This window comes from Bombina bombina, chromosome 1 (assembly GCF_027579735.1).
Source record: "Bombina bombina isolate aBomBom1 chromosome 1, aBomBom1.pri, whole genome shotgun sequence".
Taxonomy (NCBI): Eukaryota; Metazoa; Chordata; class Amphibia; order Anura; family Bombinatoridae; genus Bombina; species Bombina bombina.
In genome coordinates this window covers 690,302,373-690,323,290 of record NC_069499.1, presented here as the reverse complement: position 1 = coordinate 690,323,290, position 20,918 = coordinate 690,302,373, and positions in this window count along the sequence as shown.

The following is a 20,918-nucleotide window of genomic DNA, read 5'->3' as shown; positions in this document are numbered from 1 at the left end:
CGCCACCTATAATAAATATATTAACCCCTATCCTGCCCCCCTACACTGCCGCCACTATAATAACTTTATTAACCCCTATCCTGCCCCCCCTACACCGCCGCAACTATAATAAAATTATTAACCCCTATCCTGCCCCCCCTACACCGCCGCAACTGTAATAAAATTATTAACCCCTAAACCTAAGTCTAACCCTAACCCCCCTAACTTAAATATTAATTAAATACATCTAAATATTATAACTCTTATTAACTAAATTAATCCTATTTAAAACAAAATACTTACCTGTAAAATATACCCTAATATAGCTACAATATAAATAATAATTATATTATATCTATTTTAGGATTTAATTTTATTTTACAGGCAAATTTCAATATATTTTAACTAGGTACACTAGCTATTAAATAGTTATTAACTATTTAATAGCTACCTAGTTAAAATAAAGAGAAATTTACCTGTAAAATAAAAACTAACCTAAGTTACAATTACACCTAACACTACACTATCATTAAATAAATTATTCCTATTTAAAACTAAATACTTACCTGTAAAATAAACCCTAAGATAGCTACAATGTAATTAATAATTACATTGTAGCTATTTTAGGATTTAAATTTATTTTACAGGTAACTTTGTATTTACTTTAGCTAGTTAGAATAGTTATTAAATAGTTATTAACTATTTAATAACTACCTAGCTAAAAGAAATACAAAATTACCTGTAAAATAAATCCTAATCTAAGTTACAATTAAACCTAACACTACACTATCATTAAATTAATTAAATAAATTACCTACAAATAACTACAATTAAATACAATTAAATAAACTAACTAAAGTACAAAAAAAAAAAAAACTAAGATAAAAAAAATAAAAAAAATAAGTTACAAACATTTAAAAAAGATTACAACGATTGTAATCTACTTACACCTAATGTAAGCCCCCTAATAAAATAACAAAGCCTCCCAAAATAAAAAAATGCCCTACCCTATTCTACATTAAAAAGTTAACAGCTCTATTACCTTACCAGCCCTTAAAAGGGCCTTTTGCGGGGCATGCCCCAAAGAATTCAGCTCTTTTGCCTGTAAAAATAAAATACAACCCCCCCCAACATTAAAACCCACCACCCACATACCCCTACTCTAACCCAAACCCCCCTTAAATAAACCTAACACTACCCCCCTGAAGATCATCCTACCTTTAGCTGTCTTCAGCCAGCCGACCACCGATAGAACAGAAGAAGACATCCGGAGCGGCAGAAGTCATCATCCAAGGGGCGCTGAAGAAGTCTTCCATCCGAATGAAGTCATCATCCAGGCGGCGTCTTCAATATTCATCCATCCGGAGCGGAGTGGAGCCATCTTCAGACGAGCCGACGCAGAGCCATCTTCTTCCACCGACGACTGAACAACGAATGACGGTTCCTTTAAGTGACGTCATCCAAGATGGCGTCCCTCGAATTCCGATTGGCTGATAGGATTCTATCAGCCAATCGGAATTAAGGTAGGAAAAATCGGATTGGCTGATTAAATCAGCCAATCAGATTGAAGTTCAATCCGATTGGTTGATCCAATCAGATTGAGCTTGCATTCTATTGGCTGTTCCGATCAGCCAATAGAATGCAAGATTAATCTGATTGAAGTTCAATCCGATTGGCTGATCCAATCTGATTGGCTGATTCAATCAGCCAATCAGATTTTCCTACCTTAATTCCGATTGGCTGATAGAATCCTATCAGCCAATCGGAATTCGAGGGACGCCATCTTGGATGACATCACTTAAAGGAACCGTCATTCATAGTTCAGTCGTCGGTGGAAGAAGATGACTCCGTGTCAGCTAGTCTGAAGATGGCTCCACTCCGCTCCGGATGGATGAAGATTAACCCCTTAACGACCGAGGACGTGCAGGGTACGTCCTCAAAAAAAAGGCAGTTAACGCCTGAGGACGTACCCTGCACGTCCTCGGTTTGGAAAGCAGCTGGAAGCGATCCTGCTCGCTTCCAGCTGCTTTCCGGTTATTGCAGTGATGCCTCGATATGGAGGCATCCTGCAATAACTTTTTTAAGCCATCCGGTGCAGAGAGAGCCACTCTGTGGCCCTCTCTGCACCGGAGATCGGTGGTTCCCGGCGTTGGTGGGTGGGAGCCGGACCGGGAGGCGGGTGGCGGCCATCGATGGCCCGGGTTATGTGCAGGGGGGGGCGGGATCGTGGGCGGGGATGAGCGGGGGCGCGCACGGGCGCGCGCGCGTGCACGGGAGGGCGGGGGCGGGCGCGTGCACGGGGAGGGAGCGGGTGGGAACCGCTACACTACAGAAAATGAGTTAGTAAAAATGTTTAAATGCCCTAATATTTTTTAAAAAAAAAAAAGATCAGCAAGGTGGTGGGGGTTTGTCTGTGTGGGGGGGAAGCTACACTACAGAAAAAAGACAAATAAATATAAAAAAAGCCCTTTTTTTTTGCAAACTGGGTACTGGCAGACAGCTGCCAGTACCCAAGATGGCCCCCAATGAGGCAGAGGGGATGGTCAGAGAGCGGTTTTGGGGGGGATCAGGGAGGTTGGGGGCTAAGGGGGGGATCCTACACCCTAGCATATGTAAATATGCTAAAAAAAAATTATTTATTTTTTAAAAAACCCTTTTATTTTAGTACTGGCAGACTTTCTGCCAGTACTTAAGATGGCGGGGACAATTGTGGGGTGGGGGAGGGAAGGGAGCTGTTTGGGAGGGATCAGGGGGTGGGATGTGTCAGGTGGGAGGCTGATCTCTACACTAAAGCTAAAATTAATCCTGCAAGCTCCCTACAAACTCCCTAATTAACCCCTTCACTGCTAGCCAGAATACACGTGTGAGGCGCAGCAGGATTTAGCGGCCTTCTAATTACCAGAAAGCAACGCCAAAGTCATATATGTCTGCTATTTCTGAACAAAGGGGATCCCAGACAAGTATTTACAACCATTTGTGCCATAATTGCACAAGCTGTTTGTAAATTATTTCAGTGAGAAACCTAAAATTGTGAAAAATTTAACTTTTTTTTCAATTTGATCGCATTTGGCGGTGAAATGGTGGCATGAAATATACCAAAATGTGCCTAGATCAATACTTGGGGTTGTCTACTATACTACACTAAAGCTAAAATTAACCCTACAAGCTCCCTAAAAGCTCCCTAATTAACCCCTTAACTGCTGGGCATAATACACTTGTGGTGCGCAGTGGCATTTAGCGGCCTTCTAATTACCAAAAAGCAACGCCAAAGCCATATATGTCTGCTATTTCTGAACAAAGGGGATCCCAGAGAAGAATTTACAACCATTTATGCCATAATTGCACAAGTTGTTTGTAAATAATTTCAGTGAGAAACCAAAAGTTTGTGAAAAAATTTGTGAAAAAGTGAACGATTTTTTGTATTTGATCGCATTTGGCGGTGAAATGGTGGTATGAAATATACCAAAATTGTCCTAGATCAATACTTTGGGATGTCTACTAAAAAAAAATATATACATGTCAAGGGATATTCAGGGATTCCTGAAAGATATTAGTGTTCTAATGTAACTAGCGCTAATTTTGGAAAAAAGTGGTTTGGAAATAGCAAAGTGCTACTTGTATTTATGGCCCTATAACTTGCACAAAAAGCAAAGAACATGTAAAAATTGGGTATTTCTAAACTCAGGACAAAATTTAGAAACTATTTAGCATGGGTGTTTTTTGGTGGTTGTAGATATGTAACAGATTTTGGGGGTCAAAGTTAGAAAAAGTGTGTTTTTTTCAATTTTTCCTCATATTTTATATTTTTTTTTATAGTAAATTATAAGATATGATGAAAATAATGGTATCTTTAGAAAGTCCATTTAGTGGCGAGAAAAACGGTATATAATATGTGTGGGTACAGTAAATGAGTAAGAGGAAAATTACAGCTAAACACAAACACCGCAAAAATGTAAAAATAGCCTTGGTCCCAAACGGACAGAAAATGGAAAAGTGCTCTGGTCACTAAGGGGTTAAAGACGCCGCCTGGATGATGACTTCAATCGGATGGAAGACTTCTTCAGCGCCCCTTGGATGATGACTTCGGCCGCTGCGGATGTCCTCTTCTGTTCCATCGGTGGTCGGCTGGCTGAAGACGGCTAAAGGTAGGATGATCTTCAGGGGGTAGTGTTAGGTTTATTTAAGGGGGGTTTGGGTTAGAGTAAGGGTATGTGCGTGGTGGGTTTTAAGGTTGGGGGGGGGTTGTATTTTATTTTTACAGGCAAAAGAGCTGAATTCTTTGGGGCATGCCCCGCAAAAGGCCCTTTTAAGGGCTGGTAAGGTAATAGAGCTGTTAACTTTTTAATGTAGAATAGGGTAGGGCATTTTTTTAATATTTAAGTTAGGGGGGTGTTAGGGTTAGACTTAGTTTTAGGGGTTAATCATTTTATTATAGGTGGCGACGGTGTAGGGGGGGCAGATTAGGGTTTAATAAGTTTAATATAGGTGGCGGCGGGGTCCGGGAGCGGTGGTTTAGGGGTTAAACAATTTATTTAGTTGCGGCGGGGTCCGGGATCGGCAGGATAGGGGTTAATACATTTATTATAGGTGGCGGCTGTATAGGGGGGGCAGGATAGGGGTTACTAGGTATAATGTAGGTGGCGGTGGGCTCCAGGAGCGGCGGTTTAGGGGTTGCAGCTGTGTCCGGGCAGGGCCGGATTTACATCTCAGGTGGCTGTAGGCACAAAAACCTGAAGTGCCCCCCCCACCCCCCCAGAAAAAAAGTGGAAAAAATGAGGACTTTTTTTATTATTATTTAGGACAACTAAAAATATATATTAGATGTAAAATTACATTTTCCCTTTTATGGAGATACACAAATACACACACCAATTGCAATATTTGTTGTAATGGAATCTACACCAAAAATCTATATTCACTTGATTCAAATGGCCATACAATTTCTATTATGTATAACAAAAACAAATCATGTTAAACTTTTAATGCAAAATATTCTAAATAAAACCCTATTTAAAGGGACATAAAATGTGACAGTTTGCTGGGCATTTTATTATTGCACTAGTGCTTGCACAGAAGTGTGTTAGCCTCTTGCAAAAGAGTTAAACACATAGTCAATGTCAGTTCTGAGACAGCAATACACATCTGTGCATACCCAGATGGGCTCATAGGACATGTTTATTGACAAGCCTTTAGTGTATTGCTTTTCTGGAGATGACTTTGACTATGTGCTTAACATTGTGTTGGAGTTAAACACCGTTTTGTGTAAACAATAGCAATATTAAAACTAGCAGCATGCAAGCTCATCACCATCAACAACCTGTGCAGCCAGTGGAAGAAAATATAAAATGTAGGTATTTTTTTCCACTACATGAAAAAAATCTTGTAAACTCTGATATTTTTGGTACAAATACACACAGATGTTACATTTACTTTGTTCTGAAATATAAATATCATATGATGTTGCTCTCAAAGGAAAACATGGAATGTTGTAGATTATATGTAATCCAGGGGTCAACAAATGTGTTTAAAATTGGAACTTAGAAATTCAATTTACCACAATACAAAAATACCACACTTGATAAAAGAACAGATTAACAATTTTTAATGTGATGTGTGTGTGTATATATATATGTGTGTGTATGTGTGATGTGTGTGTGTGTGTGTGTTTATATATATATATATATATATATATATATATATATATATATACACATACATATACATACATACAAACAAATATGCCATGTGAGTGGTTTACACACATACACATTTTACAGCCTTACAGTCTACAAACGTTGTTGTCAAAGTGCCCTAAAGGCTGTAAATCACAATTGGCAACTTCTAATAAAGAGCAGAGCAGCTAGTCCCACATAACCTCCACACCTCCAAGGCCTTTATAGAACAAAAACATTCATCCTGAAGCAGAATTTATACTCCTGGCTATAAAAAAGGAATACAGCACATAACAAGTGAATACACTGCAACCCTCTCTGGTAGCCAAGGGGTTAAAGTGCTCTGCTTGTTATGTTTTCATTCTAGGCAGCATTAGAAGCCTTGTACAGTCCTAACCTGTTCTGAAGCTTTCATTCCTCAACAAAAAGTTTCTGCACCACATCAGCATGGAGCTTGGCTGTGTGAGGCAACAGAAGTACATAAAATAAAAGTGAAACTAAACATGCCTGGCGAAAATGGGAGGGGTTTAGTTTTAATCTTTGCCCCTCTCTCCTTCATGGCTCCCTCAACTGCTGTAACATATTCCCAATGAAACACTCGACTTTGTAGGCACCTGGCAGCACAATTCTTACTAAAATAAATGCCCTCATAAAAAAAAAAAAATTTACTGACAGGCAGGCGCCCCTCACTGCAAGGCGCCTGTAGGCACATGCCTACTGTGCCTAATGGGAAATCCGGCCCAGTGTCCGGGAGCGGTGGTTTAGGGGTTAATAACTTTATTTAGTTAGAACAGTGTAGTTTAGTGTGAGTGCTTAGTGACAGGCTAGCAATAAAGCTGGAAAAAAGCCAAAGAGCAGCGAGATCGGATGAGTGATAACTATCACAGTCCGCTGCTCATCGCCCCGTACTGACAGCTTTATTGATAACTTTGGCGAGATTATTCAGGTCCGCGGCGGCGATGGTAGGCGAGCTTAGGTGGGCGTATTGGATGGCAGGTAAGTAGACACATTGATAACTAGAGGCCATGATGTTGATAGCTTTTCGATTATATATGTACTTGTTTTTTTACAACCTGTATTTAAATTGTTATTTAAAGGGCCATAATACCCAAATGTTTAAACACTTGAAAGTGCTGCAGCATAGCTGTAAAAAGCTGACTAGAAAATATCACCTGAACATCTCTATGTAAAAAAGAAAGATATTTTACCTCAAAAGTTTCTCAGTAGCCACCTCCCATTGTAAAGGATTTCTAAGCAGCATTTTAGTGTGTCTGCCCTGGGACATCTTAGGGGATGAGCATCGTGCACTCTCATATTATTTCACCAATCAGGTAAAGGAAGATTACTATGAAATCTCATGAGAGTTAAGTCAAATCTCATGAGATCACAGTAAGAGTTCATGACCTCAGCACTGCTGATGCTGATTGGCTGCTGTTCATTTCTTTATTTTTTTTTTTATTTTTACCTGCAGCTGGCTGCAGCTGAGTATAACTTTTTACACAGAACTTACTATGCTGAGCTGAGGAGATTGTGAGGTAAAATATCTTCCTTTTTTACATAGAGATGCTCAGGTGATATTTTCCTGTCAGCTTTTTACAGTTATACTGCATCCGTTTCAAGTGATTTAGCATATGAGTATTATGTCCCTTTAATGTTTTAAGTGATTAATTGTAAATATTGTATTATTACATTGTAATTTAATATGGAATGGTTAATATAAATGACTTGTTTACAGTTCCCTTTAACATCATATCTTCTGATCCTTTGCCTCTATTCTCAACACCTCACCCCATGTCCACTGTCTTTGGGGCTCACTTGATTCTGAACTCACATTTACTCCACATACTCAAGTTCTTACCAAATCCTGCCTAGAAGACCTACGCAACATTTCAAGAATTTGACCTTTCCTTACTCAAGGAACTGCAAAAATACTAATTAATTCCCTCATTTTGTCACGCATTGACTACTTCAATCTACTTCTTAATGGCTCACAAAAAAACAGCCTCTCTCCCTTCCAATCTATCATGAATGTTTCAGCTAGACTCATCCACCTACGTCACCAATCTACATCAGCTTCTCTGCTCTGCCAGTCTCTAAACTGGCTCCTCATACGCTCTAGAACACAATTCAAACTATTAACCCTGACTTACAAAGCCCTCAACAGTCCCACTCACAACTATTTTTCCTCTCTCATATCCAAATACTCCCCAAGGTCCTCTGTCTTCAACCCCTGACTTGCGACTTTCCACACCTATTATCTCTACATCCTTTTCTCACCCCCAAGACTTCTTAAGTGCTGTTCCAGTCCTCTGGAACCCTCTACCCTGCTCAATCAGACAGTCTCCAACCTTGTATAGCTTTTGACGCTCTTTGAAAACCCACCTATTCAGAGAGGCTTACCATCTCTCCTCTGTTTTTCATCCTACCCCAAACAAATCTTGATGTGCCTTGAGTCACTGATGCAATGAAAAAGCTACCCCACACCTTAAGTCACTGCAATCCCAAACTGTTCTCCGGAGCAGGGCCCTCCTTCTCCTGTACTAGTTTTGTTTAGCCACTTATGTTTTGCATCTTATCTTATTACAATTCTTTGTCATTGTATATCCCTATCTCTGTACCCAGCGCTACAGAATTTTGCGGCTCTATACAAGTAAACAATAATAATATATGCTGCTTGATTTAAAATCAGGAGCACAGCTGAGTATCACTGATAACGTGCCTTTTAATACATGGTGTGAAAGATTTTAAGTGGAACCAATAAAACCTTTAGATTTCACATCTAGCAGTTTTTTTTGTAGATATTTTAGCTCATAGATTGGAGGGCCATGTTAAAATCCCCATATGTATATATTTCAAACATAGATAACTCACACTGACTGGATTTTCAGATTAATTATTTCTATTTTTATATCTCCCCTTCCTCAGATAAACAGAATGAATACAACTGAACAGCTTATACAATAAAATCCACCCTCTCAGTAAGCAAGAACTACCAATATAGTAACCAAACCACTACTGAGACAACATATTTTATATAACCAAAATTAAGTAAAAGTGTGCATCAATAATAATGTGTGAAACAGTATCACAATGTGCCAATCAGAATGTCACCTCTGATAGCCCAGAGTCAAAAATAAATTATTGAAGGTAGCACCATCTATCTTTTCAGTGCAAGAATGGATGGGATAGTCAATTCACTAACAGTGATTGACAAAAATAGAACCACTACTTTTATAAAATAACCTTTATTTATTTCACATGAATCCATAAAAGAAAAATCTTTCGAGCCTCCACTAGTTTCTTATTCATGTCTCAAAATGTGCTACTTTGTAACGTGAGAACTACCTGGCTCCTGAGCATTTGAGTGAGACTATAGATAGATATGCTTGGCCAACACTGGGAACAGATTTCTGGGGAATGAGAGTTTGCTGAGGAAAGGCAGGTTCTAGCAGAATGCAGTATGGCACAGCATAAACTGCAACAGTCTTAACTGCATCACAAGTTTATCAATTTTAGGATGTTACTAATGGTAGTTGTACTGTGGCTATATATTGGAATATTTCTTGCTTTTTTTTTTTTTACCCTTTTAAATTTAAATTTATTTAGCTTTACAAACATTTTTTTTTTAATCAATTTTTTATTGAAGTCACAAGCAAGTATAACATAAAAAAAATATGTCCCAAAATAATGACAAATAAGGGGGAACACAGAGCTATTACAAAAATATTGTACAGTCCACTAATACAGGTTTTGTCTACCTACATTATATTTGTAAGATTAAAGAGTAGTACACATAAACGGTTATTATCAAAGTGATGAGGTCATATTTGGCTGGGTAAATAGGGAAGCGAAGAGGTCAACTAAGCAATGGAAGCATGTATAAGGAACATTATGAACCCAATTATCTAAAGTGTTCGCCGGGGATTTGGGCTATCTATAGTGAGACTTCAGTTTTGTAATATAATATCATATAAATAATAAAAGTGGTCCCCACAATGCCGTAGGAATTATAGAATACGCTATTTATGCGAGTAAGATTAGGGCATGGGGGGATTGGCTTTATGATTTTTGGGGAAGGAGAATTCAACGGGCTCTTAATGAGGTGAGGGGAAGGGTAGGAGGGCAGAGCAATAAAATGAGTGGGTTAGCAACTAAAGTTTAATGTGTAGTAGATAGAGGGTTGGTACCCTGACATTCAGAATCTAAAATTAAATCTACAGGGTGATTTTATAGAATCTATCTAAGGGGAGGTATAGTGGGCTCTGGTCATTTTGTGTGGCTGGGCGTCCTCCTTGGTACTCCCCATGTTGATTGCACCATGAGGTCTTTCTTCTCTAATGGCCTTCACTATATTAGTGAGATCTTCAAAGCCCCTGTACATCCGGTATTCTAGACCCTCTAATAGCGCTCGCACCTGTCTAGCAAAGTCCTTCTCAACGGGCTCTTAATGAGGTGAGGGGAAGGGTAGGAGGGCAGAGCAATAAAATGAGTGGGTTAGCAACTAAAGTTTAATGTGGAGTAGATAGAGGGTTGGTACCCTGACATTCAGAATCTAAAATTAAATCTACAGGGTGATTTTATAGAATCTAGGTGTGGATTTCAATAATTAAATGAGGATCTATAGAAAACTATAGCTTAGTGGGAGGGTGTCCACGTCTTATTTATACAAATCTGAGAATTAATGTGTTGCTTGGGACAATATACTATTCGGAGAAGAGGAAAGATAAGTATAAAGAACACTTTGTACAGGAGATAAGGCAAGTTTTTTTGGAAAATTTACTCATTTGCACATGACTAATTACTGTGGGCCTGGGTAAATCCGTTTTGTATAAAAAATCCTCAGCTGGCGTGCCGTTAGAGCCCCCGAAATAAATTGGTAAAAGAAGTGTCCCAGTTATATATATATATATATATATATATATATATATACAGTATATATAGCTTACAAAGATTGGAGAGGACACCCTGTACTAATGGAGTGGCTAGCTGTATTAGTATATATGGTTGTATGAGGGGGGATTACATATAACAAGCGCATAAGGATTACAGTATATAATATAAACCATTCTCAATATGGATCACATTGCAGTAAAGGAGATTCAATTGACAGACACAATAAGTGCATTAGGTAGGACTAGGATATACAAACCTAGAGATACCCCATATTAGTTATCAGTAAATTACTATCTGGGCAGTAATAAGATCTTTGGAGCATGTGCAAAAGGATGGGTACAAACATATGTAGAAGCATATTCATAAGTAGAAAATAAGAAGAAAAAACCTCATACAAAAGAAACATATAAAAAGTCTGCAGATCCAGTGCAATATGAGGTTAAAACAGGGTACTATTTATGCTAGTACACAATGTCCTCAACAGGAGGATAACCAAATACCTCATAGGGAACAGTTAATAGTGGAGAAACAGTCAGCCGATCCCTCTCTTTAGTCACTGAGCGGAAGGGTAAATACGGCAGTTAAAGGAGCCAGACAGATTGTGGGGCAGCCATATGTCAGGCAGGGTCTCCTGGCCGTAAAGCAATGAGAGATGTAAAGGGAGATACAGTCCATGTTTTATAGATGTCAAAGCGTCCGCTCTTCTTATGTAACCCTGGGCTTATCTGCGCTCCCTTTGCACATCGGGAGCACGTTCCATGTTCCTCCCTTCACAGGTCTGAGTCTCCTCCCGCACCCAGTGGCCGGCCGCTCCAACACAGGTTACGGTTGGAAGGAACTCAAAATACAAGGTTGGAGGTATGATGGAGGTATGGGATCTGAACTGGATACTGGGGGGCACTGATTCTCCAGTGAGAGAGATAGTTCCCTGCTGCAATGAAAGTTCCTTTAGCTCTAGTGTGGGATCTGTCTTAGGGGAGGTATAGTGGGCTCTGGTCATTTTGTGTGGCTGGGCGTCCTCCTTGGTACTCCCCATGTTGGTTGCGCCATGAGGTCTTTCTTCTCTAATGGCCTTCACTATATTAGTGAGATCTTCAAAGCCCCTGTACATCCGGTATTCTAGACCCTCTAATAGCGCTCGCACCTGTCTAGCAAAGTCCTTCTCCATGTGTAGGTGATAAGGGTGAAATCTGCTCAAGAGTTGCTTCACCCTTTAGTAGATTACTTGAAGTGAATACCGCTCTGCCCAGTTAGCCCTCAAACCGGGAGGGGGGGGGTAGATGATACTGTGATGTAGGCTGCAGCAGCCTGTCTTAGAGGACTCGGATCCTGCCTTCTGCCCAATGTAGGCACTTTAAACGTGGTATCTCTGGAACCGGAATCAGCTCATTGTGAAGTGGGGAGTGTTATATCTTCAAGAGCTAGATAAAGCTTTAAGAAGTTTGATTAGGTTTATAGGGTTAATGAAATCATCATTTCATATGAAAATTTCTATAACTGCAGTTAAATTATAATTTTTCTTATGGCTATTTAAAAAAAAAAATTAGGAAAAAACTCAGTTTTTTCACATTAGAGTCAGAGCTATGGAGTTATGCATCCGATCATGTCTGCGGCTTAGTCACGCCCCCCATTTCTTGCTTTTTTATGTTACAAAATATAGATTTTTTTTTTTAATAAATGTTTGGTGTAAAGAATGCCAGCTTTTCACTGTTAAAATAAAAAAGCAACTGGAATTATATTCTCATAAAAATGTTGCTTTGTTTCTCCTATAGATATTAATATATGTCACTATTAATTTAAGGCTTTAGCTGTTCTCCCATTGATGTAAAATCTACAATCTATGCCAGTAAAATTATTTAGTTTTGTCAGGTTACAGTTTGAAGATTTTAATTGATATTCCTAGTCTATTTTTGTGTGTGTGTGTTTTGTGCTGCTGTCGGCTTGTAGCATTTCCACTAGCTACTTCTTTACGTTATTTTATATGCTGTCAATCTGCTCCTCTGCTTTCCTAAAGACATTCCCAATAGGAAATAGCGGGTGAAAGGATTTTCATTAACAAACCAATTCTGAACAACTCCATTAGAGAATATGTAGTGAAACAAAATGCATTTTTTTTTTTAAAAAATGTCGCACGTCTAGTGCTATAGCTAAGACTATACCCAGCTGAACACTTTTTGTTTGCAGGCAGGTTTTTTATTCTGTTTTAGTACAGGTTTTTTAAACTTCTTTTATCATGTATGAAAAAGTGTGTGATGCCAAAAACATGCCCTTTAAATAAACAATTCAAAACAAATGGTGCTTTAATATTTGTTCTTGTAAAAATAAAATCTAAATAATAAAACTATTGTATAGATTAGAGTCAGAATGTTATGTAAATCCGTTTTGCACGTTTAATTATAGTAATTGCATTTCAACTGTAATATTGTGTGAACATATGCATGTTAAACGGATTTTGCCTCTCTGTTGAGACTTCCATACATGGTTTTCCTTGCTGTGGATTGATTGTTGAATTTTTGGTGCACATTCTTAAAAATGACCCAGTTTGTAAAGATTATGGGGGACGAAAATCCTTTGTGAATATGTAATTTTATTGCTTGACAGCTTCTGAGCCAGAAATTTTATTAACTTTCCGTCTTTAGCAGTCAATTGGAATATGTTTAAATAGCTTCATAAAACAGTGGGAAATGAGATTAGTAAGAAATATTGCATGGGATCAAATCTTACAAGTCATCAGGTGTCTTGAGATCAATTTTAAATGTGTTAATGTAAGAAATAAGTTTTCTGATAATGTGCATGAATATTTAATTAGCTAGAACTATAATTTAATATTAGCAAGTCTATCAAATATTAAGAATATTTGCTCTGTTTTTGTAAATTAAAGTGCAAATTGACAATCCTGTCTTAGATTGTAATATTCCTGATGCTCACTTATTTTTTTTATTTATTTTTTTTAAATAGCCATAAGAAAAACTATAATTTAACTGCTGTTATAGAAATTTTCATATGAAATGTTGATTTCATTAACCCTATAAACCTAAACAAACTTCTTAAAGCAAAAATAGCCTGCCCTAATTCATTAGAACATGTAATTGTTGTATTACTAGTCCAAGCTTATCATGTGCTTATGCCCACAAAGCATTGCAGCTTTTCAACAGCACATAACCAGTGAGCCAATCAGGAGCCGCAGCTATATGTAGCCACCAATCACCATACATGTATTGGACAAGAGTTGTAATAGTTGTGGCTTCCAAACAAGTCTTGACCTTTCACTTGAGCATATATTTTTTTAGATAACATGCTCATTTTAAAAAGAGCCTCCTCTGCAATTATGCCATACAAAGTTTAAGCTGTAACTTCAGACCCAGATATGTATTGATTCAGCTAAGGTTGGGGGATCTGTTCAGCCTTGTATTTGTAATTAAAAAAATAAACATAATATATAACAAACTTAAGGGGATTTAAATAAAAAAACAAGAGGGTAGGATAGCCCACAAAGAAGAGAGGAAGAAAGTGTATTATGTTTGAACCATAGCACTGCACTGTAAAGCCTTTAAAAGGTTCTGCTCAGCTGGAACAACTTCAAAGGTATGAGGTATTGGCAGTACACAGTGGGCATATGATCCCTATCTGACGTAAAGTTGCGTGGGTCTTCTGCTGTGAAAGGAATCAACTTTCTAGAATCACTATTTCAGAAATTATAATGTAAGAGAAAGGCAATGTGTGTATCATTACCACAATACTGTCAAATCCATAGTTTCCACTTAAATATTTATTCTCACAATTTCCATACATGCAGAAAATCTTCAATAAAACCAGGATTCCATTTTTAGATAAAGGGCATTCAAAGTTTCAGTGCAGGCTGTGATGCAGTTAGTGTCCTGGTTGCCATAAACATGGTGCAGAATGCTGAACCAAACAGATCCGATGTATAGTTCTAAATGTGATGTGTTTTAATTAAATCTAATTAAATATAATTATATGGTAAAAAACGCTAAACCATTACTATAAAGGTTCTTCTTTTTTTGTAAAGAGTTTATTCCGAATGAAATTATATCTGTTGGGATTAGATTAATATTTTCAAGTATATGTACACATATATTTACAATAAATCAATCCAATTTATACAGGGCAAGCCTAGCTATAATAACCTCAATTTGTGAAACACCAATAACTAAATATAAGAATCAGAGACAATTTATTCCAAGAAAAGAAGGTAGAATACTTAGCCTAATTCTCTAATGCATGCTTTGTCTCTCTGTACAAGGTCAGCCATCTTTCAACAGAGGAAAAGAGATGAGAGAGAGTTACTAGTTTTTCCAATTTTATACCCAATTCACATGGTTTGGCCTATTATATACCATTCAAAGGCTAAAGTATCCTTAGACTAGGCCAAAAGCCTTGTCTCAAATACAAAGGTATTTCTTACATGAAATAGGCCTGATGTTTTGCAAGTAACTATGTGAATATTCCAGGGATAACAAATCTTCCCAGTTAAGACATCACATGGTGCAAACTAAATTTAGCGCGAGTAAAGACCTTGGGGCCCATTTATCAAGCTACGAATGGAGCTTGAGGGTCCGTGTTTCTGGCGAGCCTGCAGGCTCGCCAGAAACAGCAGTTATAAAGCAGCGGTCTAAAGACCACTGTTCCATAACCCTGTCCGTCTGCTCTGAGCAGGCGGACACAGAGCGCTGAAAAACAACCCGATCGACTACGATCGGGTTGATTGACACCTCCCTGCCGGCGGCCGAATGGCCGCGAATCTGCAGGGGGAGGTGTTGCACCAGCAGCTCACAAGAGCTTCTGGTGCAATGCTGATTACGGAGAGCGTATTGCTCTATGCATTCAGCAAGGTCTGGCGGACCTGATCCGCACTGTCGGATCAGGTCCGCCAGACCTTTGCTAAATATCCCCCCTTGAGTAAGGGCTAATGGTTACAAAAAAAAAATATAGAGAGAGTGGTGTACACAAAAATACCCCACACTCTTAAGGGGTGCTTCCTGATATGTACAAAATCAGAATGATAGCAGAATTAAAAGATAAATATATAAAACAACATTCAGCATTAGCAGATAGTGTTACCAAAAAAAAGTCCATAAACAACAATAAATGGCAATGATCCAGATGGAAGAGCCAGCTCTCTGTCAAAGGACGGCCATCCTGATATTCAGTGTCTGCAGAAATAGAAACACAGAGGCGCCACCATGGCCTAGTACAACCAGAGCATATGTAAATAGCCACAAATAGATGAATATACTCACAAACAAAAAGCACCCAACGGTGCTGTTGAGGCAGACTGGAACTTCACAGTGGTCCAGCTCACTAATAACCTCCAGCAGATACTCAGTCAGATTTCCTTGTAGGGTCCTGTTGTTTTGTGCCTGAGTGAGCAGATAAAAGTAAACAAACCATGGCCCAGTAACGTTTGCACAGGAGCAATGTAAGACCATAAGATTGTACTTACAAGATACAAAAATGAGTAAACGGTGACAAACACCACAATAGCAAGTGTGTGTTTAAAAAAAGAGATATACTTTATTTAAAAAGCGACGCGTTTCTCAGCCTCCTCTGCTGTTTCATCAGGCTATAGTTCCTGATGAAACAGCCCACAGGAGGCTGAGAAACGCGTCGCGTTTTAAATAAAGTATATCTCTTTTTTTAAACACACACTTGCTATTGTGGTGTTTGTCACCGTTTACTCATTTTTCTGCTGAGATTTTTGGATTTTTTCCAGGTGGGTGTTGCGGCTTGCCTGGAAGTACACAGTCAACTGGGCAGCTGTGAGGTCCCAGTACGCTGATATTGCACCTGGAGGTGCTTTGTATCTTGTAAGTACAATCTAATGGTCTTACATTGTTCCTGTGCAAATGTTACTGGGCCATGGTTTGTTTGCTTTTATCTGCTCACTCAGGCACAAAACAACAGGACCCTACAAGGAAATCTGACTGAGTGTCTGCTGGAGGTTATTAGTGAGCTGGACCACCGTGAAGTTCCAGTCTGTCTCTACAGCACCGTTGGGTGCTTTTTGTTTGTGAGTATATTCATCTATTTGTGGCTATTTACATATGCTCTGGTTGTACTAGGCCATGGTGGCGCCTCTGTGTTTCTATTTCTGCAGGTTACAAAAAATGTGCACCAAACACAACATAAATAGATTTAAATAATTGGGTACACTCATATAGACACTATCTGATTAAAAAAAAATCATATATTAATTACATTTTTAATAAGGGTTAAAAAGTATATGGTAGATATCTAAAAGGAGCCCTTTTAAGTTAAATACCTGAACTTTAAAAATCAATTTTCATTCATTTTTATGTTTTATAAGGTGTTTTACTGTGTTGTTATTGTAAATATTTCACATTCCAATGTTCATCATATAATAGAAAATGTTCTTTGTATTTTTAAATATATATTATACCTGTATATATTCATATAGATATGTAGGTATAGATATATACTGTATTTTACAAAACAATAATTGTGTGTATATATATATATATATATATATATATATATATATATATATATATACATACACACACAGTGTACAATATACAACGCACAGAAAGAAAGAAAAAAAAGAGCAGTGAACAAGTGCACAGGTACAAGAAACATGTCTGCATGGGAGCCTGGTCTCCATTTCTTGCGATTATATAAATATATATATTGATTATATATATATATTGATTGTGATTGGCTCACCCATGAGTTCAGTTAGAAACCATTAGTGCATTGTTGCTTCAACAAATGATACCAAAAGAATTAAACAAATTAGATAATATAAGTAAATTAGAAAGTTGTTTAAAATTGTATTCTCTATCTGAATCATGAAATAAAAAATGTGTGTTTCATGTCCCTTTAAGTATTAAGGTATATTACTAATGTGAATTTCTGTTCAATGTATTTTATGGTATCTGTAGATTGTACATAAAGGTACTCAAACAGGTGTGAAAAGAGAATAGCTTTTAGAAATTATGCATAACTGCTGACATTGTAAAGCCCAACACATTTTAATATCTGTAATTTTGAAATAATAGCTAAATAACTTGATCAACTTGTGAAAAGTTATGAGAACACATAACACTGCTGCTTCCAGGGCCTGTAATTGAATGCTAAATAAGGATTTATTTTCAATTCTTAATTGAAATAAGCCTAAGATTTAATTAATAGTTGACCTTCTGTTGGTTCATTTGATATATCAATGTGTTTTTCTATCACTGATGTAATATCACTATAGCAACACAGAAATTTGGGAAGATATAAGGTAAGTATGTGATAGAAGTCAGTGATAAATCGAATCAAGAAACACATAAAAAATGTATACAATTTGCTTTAAATATAATTGAAAAAAGTCATATTTTGTCTGAATACAAATAGAGTAAAATCATAATCAAAACAGTAGCATTTTTTATTTCAATAAACCTTTATTATGAAATTCGCTATTGTATGCTCCTAATTAGTGTGGAAAAATTAAGGGGTTGCTTGCATGTAAGAAAAATATGTTAATGGAAAATAATTGGCTAGATTACGAGTTTTGCGTTATGAGGGGTGCGGTACTAACTTGCATGTTATTGCACCGCTCACTTTCCTACAGCGCTGGTATTACAGGTTTTTACAAACCTGGCGTTAAAAGGCAAGAAGTGAGCGTAGAGCAAATTTGTGCTCCATACCGCACTCCAATACCAGCGCTGCTTAAGTCAGCGGTGAGCTGGTTGTACGTGCTCATGCATGATTTCCCCATAGACATCAATGGGGAGAGCCGGCGGAGAAAAAGTCTAACACCTGCAAAAAAGTGTTGTGAATCTCAGTAGCGCAGCCCCATTGATTCCTATGGGGAATCACCTAACACCCTAAAATGAACCCCGAGTCTAAACACCCCTAATTTTACACTTATTAACCCCTAATCTGCCGCCCCCGACATCGCCGAAACCGACATTATACTTATTAACCCCTAATCTGCTGCTCCGGACATCGCCGCCACCTACATTATACTTATGAACCCCTAATCTGCTGCCCCCAACATCGCCGACACCTACATTATATTTATTAACCCCTAATCTGCTGTCCACAACATCGTTGACACCAACATAATGTTATTAACCCCTAATCTGCCACCCCAACGTCGCCGCCACTAGAATAAACATATTAACCCCTAAACCGATGTATTCCCGCATCGCAAAAACTAGTTAAACATTATTAACCCCTAATCTGCCGCCCCTAACATCGCCGCCACCTACCTAAAATATTAACCCCTAATCTGCCGCCCCCAACGTCGCCGCCACTATACTAAATTTATTAACCCCTAAACCTAAGTGTAACCCTAACCCTAACGCCCACTAACTTAAATATAATTAACATAAATCTAAATAAAACCTACAATTAATAACTAAATAATTCCTATTTAAGACTAAATACTTACCTATAAAATAAACCCTATTCTAGCTACAATATAACTAATAGTTACATTGTATCTAGCTTAGGGTTTATTTTTATTTTACAGGCAAAATTTTATTTATTTTAACTAGGTAGAATAGTTACTAAATAGTTATTAACTATTTACTAACTACCTAGCTAAAATAAATACAAATTGATCTGTAAAATAAAACCTAACCTGTCTTACACTAACACTTAACCTAACCCTACAATTAAATAAATTCCCTAAATTAAATACAATGAACTAAATTCAAAACAATTAGCTAAATTACAAAAAAAACAAACACTAAATTACAGAAAATAAAAAACAAATTACAAGATCTGTAAACTAATTACACCTAATCTAATAGCCCTATCAAAACAAAAAAAGCCCATCCAAAATAAAAAAAAACCTAGCCTAAACTAAACTACCAATAGCACTTAAAATAGCCTTTTGCGGGGCATTGCCCCAAAGAAATCAGTAAAAAAATCAGTAAAACCCACCACCCACACAACCAACCCCACAAATAAAACCCTAACAAAAAAACCTAAGCTCCCCATTGCCCTGAAAAGGGCATTTGGATGGGCATTGCCCTTAAAAGGGCATTAAGCTCTATTGCAGCCCTAACCTAAAAATAAAACCCACCCAATACACCCTTAAAAAATCCTAACACTAACCCCGGAAGATTCACTCACTGGGAAGATGTCCTCAATGAAGCCGGCAGAAGTGGTCCTCCAGACAGGCAGAAGTCTTCACCCAGGCGGCATCTTCTATCTTCATCCTTCCGAAGGAGCAGGAGCAGCTCCATCTTCAAGACATCCGGCGCGGAGCATCCTCTTCAATCGACGGCTTCTTGCTGAATGAAGGCTCCTTTAAATTATGTCATCCAAGATGGCGTCCCTTAGATTCCGATTGGCTGATAGAATTCTATCAGCCAATCGGAATTAAGGTTGAAAAAATTAAATCCTATTAATCGGAATTAAGGTTGAAAAAATTAAATCCTATTGGATTGAGCTTGCATTCTATAGGCTGATTGGATCAGCCAATAGGATTGAAGTTCAATCCTATTGGCTGATGAAATCAGCCAATAGGATTTTTTCAACCTTAATTCTGATTGGCTGATAGAATTCTATCAGCCAATCGGAATCTAAGGGACGCCATCTTGGATGACGTCACTTAAAGGTACCTTCATTCAGCAAGAAGACGTCGGAAGAAGAGGATTCTCCGTGCCAGATGTCTTGAAGATGGAGCTGCTCCGCGTCGGAAGGATGGAGATAGAAGATGCCATCTGGGTGAAGACTTCTGCCCGTCTGGAGGACCACTTCTGCCCATCTGGAGGACCACTTCTGCCGGCTTCGTTGTGTTAGGATTTTTTAAGGGTGTATTGGGTGGATTTTATTTTTAGGTTAGGGCTTTGGGCAGCAATAGAGCTAAATGCCCTTTTAAGGGCAATGCCCATCCAAATGCCCTTTTCAGGGCAATGGGGAGCTTATGTTTTTTTAGTTAGGGTTTTATTTGGGGGGTTGGTTGTGTGGGTGGTGTGTTTTACTGTTGGGGGGTTGTTTGTATTTTTTTCAGGTAAAAGAGCTAATTTCTTTGGGGCAATGCCCCGCAAAAGGCCCTTTTAAGGGCTATTGATAGTTTAGTTTAGGCTAGGGTTTTTTTTATTTGGCGGGGGGGCTTTTTTTATTTTGATAGGGCTATTAGATTAGGTGTAATTAGTTTAAATATCCTGTCATTTGTTTTTTATTTTCTGTAATTTAGTGTTTGTTTGTTTTTGTTTTTGTTTAGCTAATTGTATTTAATTTATTTAATTGTATTTAATTTAGGTAAGTTATTTAATTGTAGTGTAGTGTTAGGTGTTAGTGTAACTTAGGTTAGGTTTTATTGTACAGGTAAATTTGTATTTATTTTAGCTAGGTAGTTATTAAATAGTTAATAACTATTTAGTAACTATT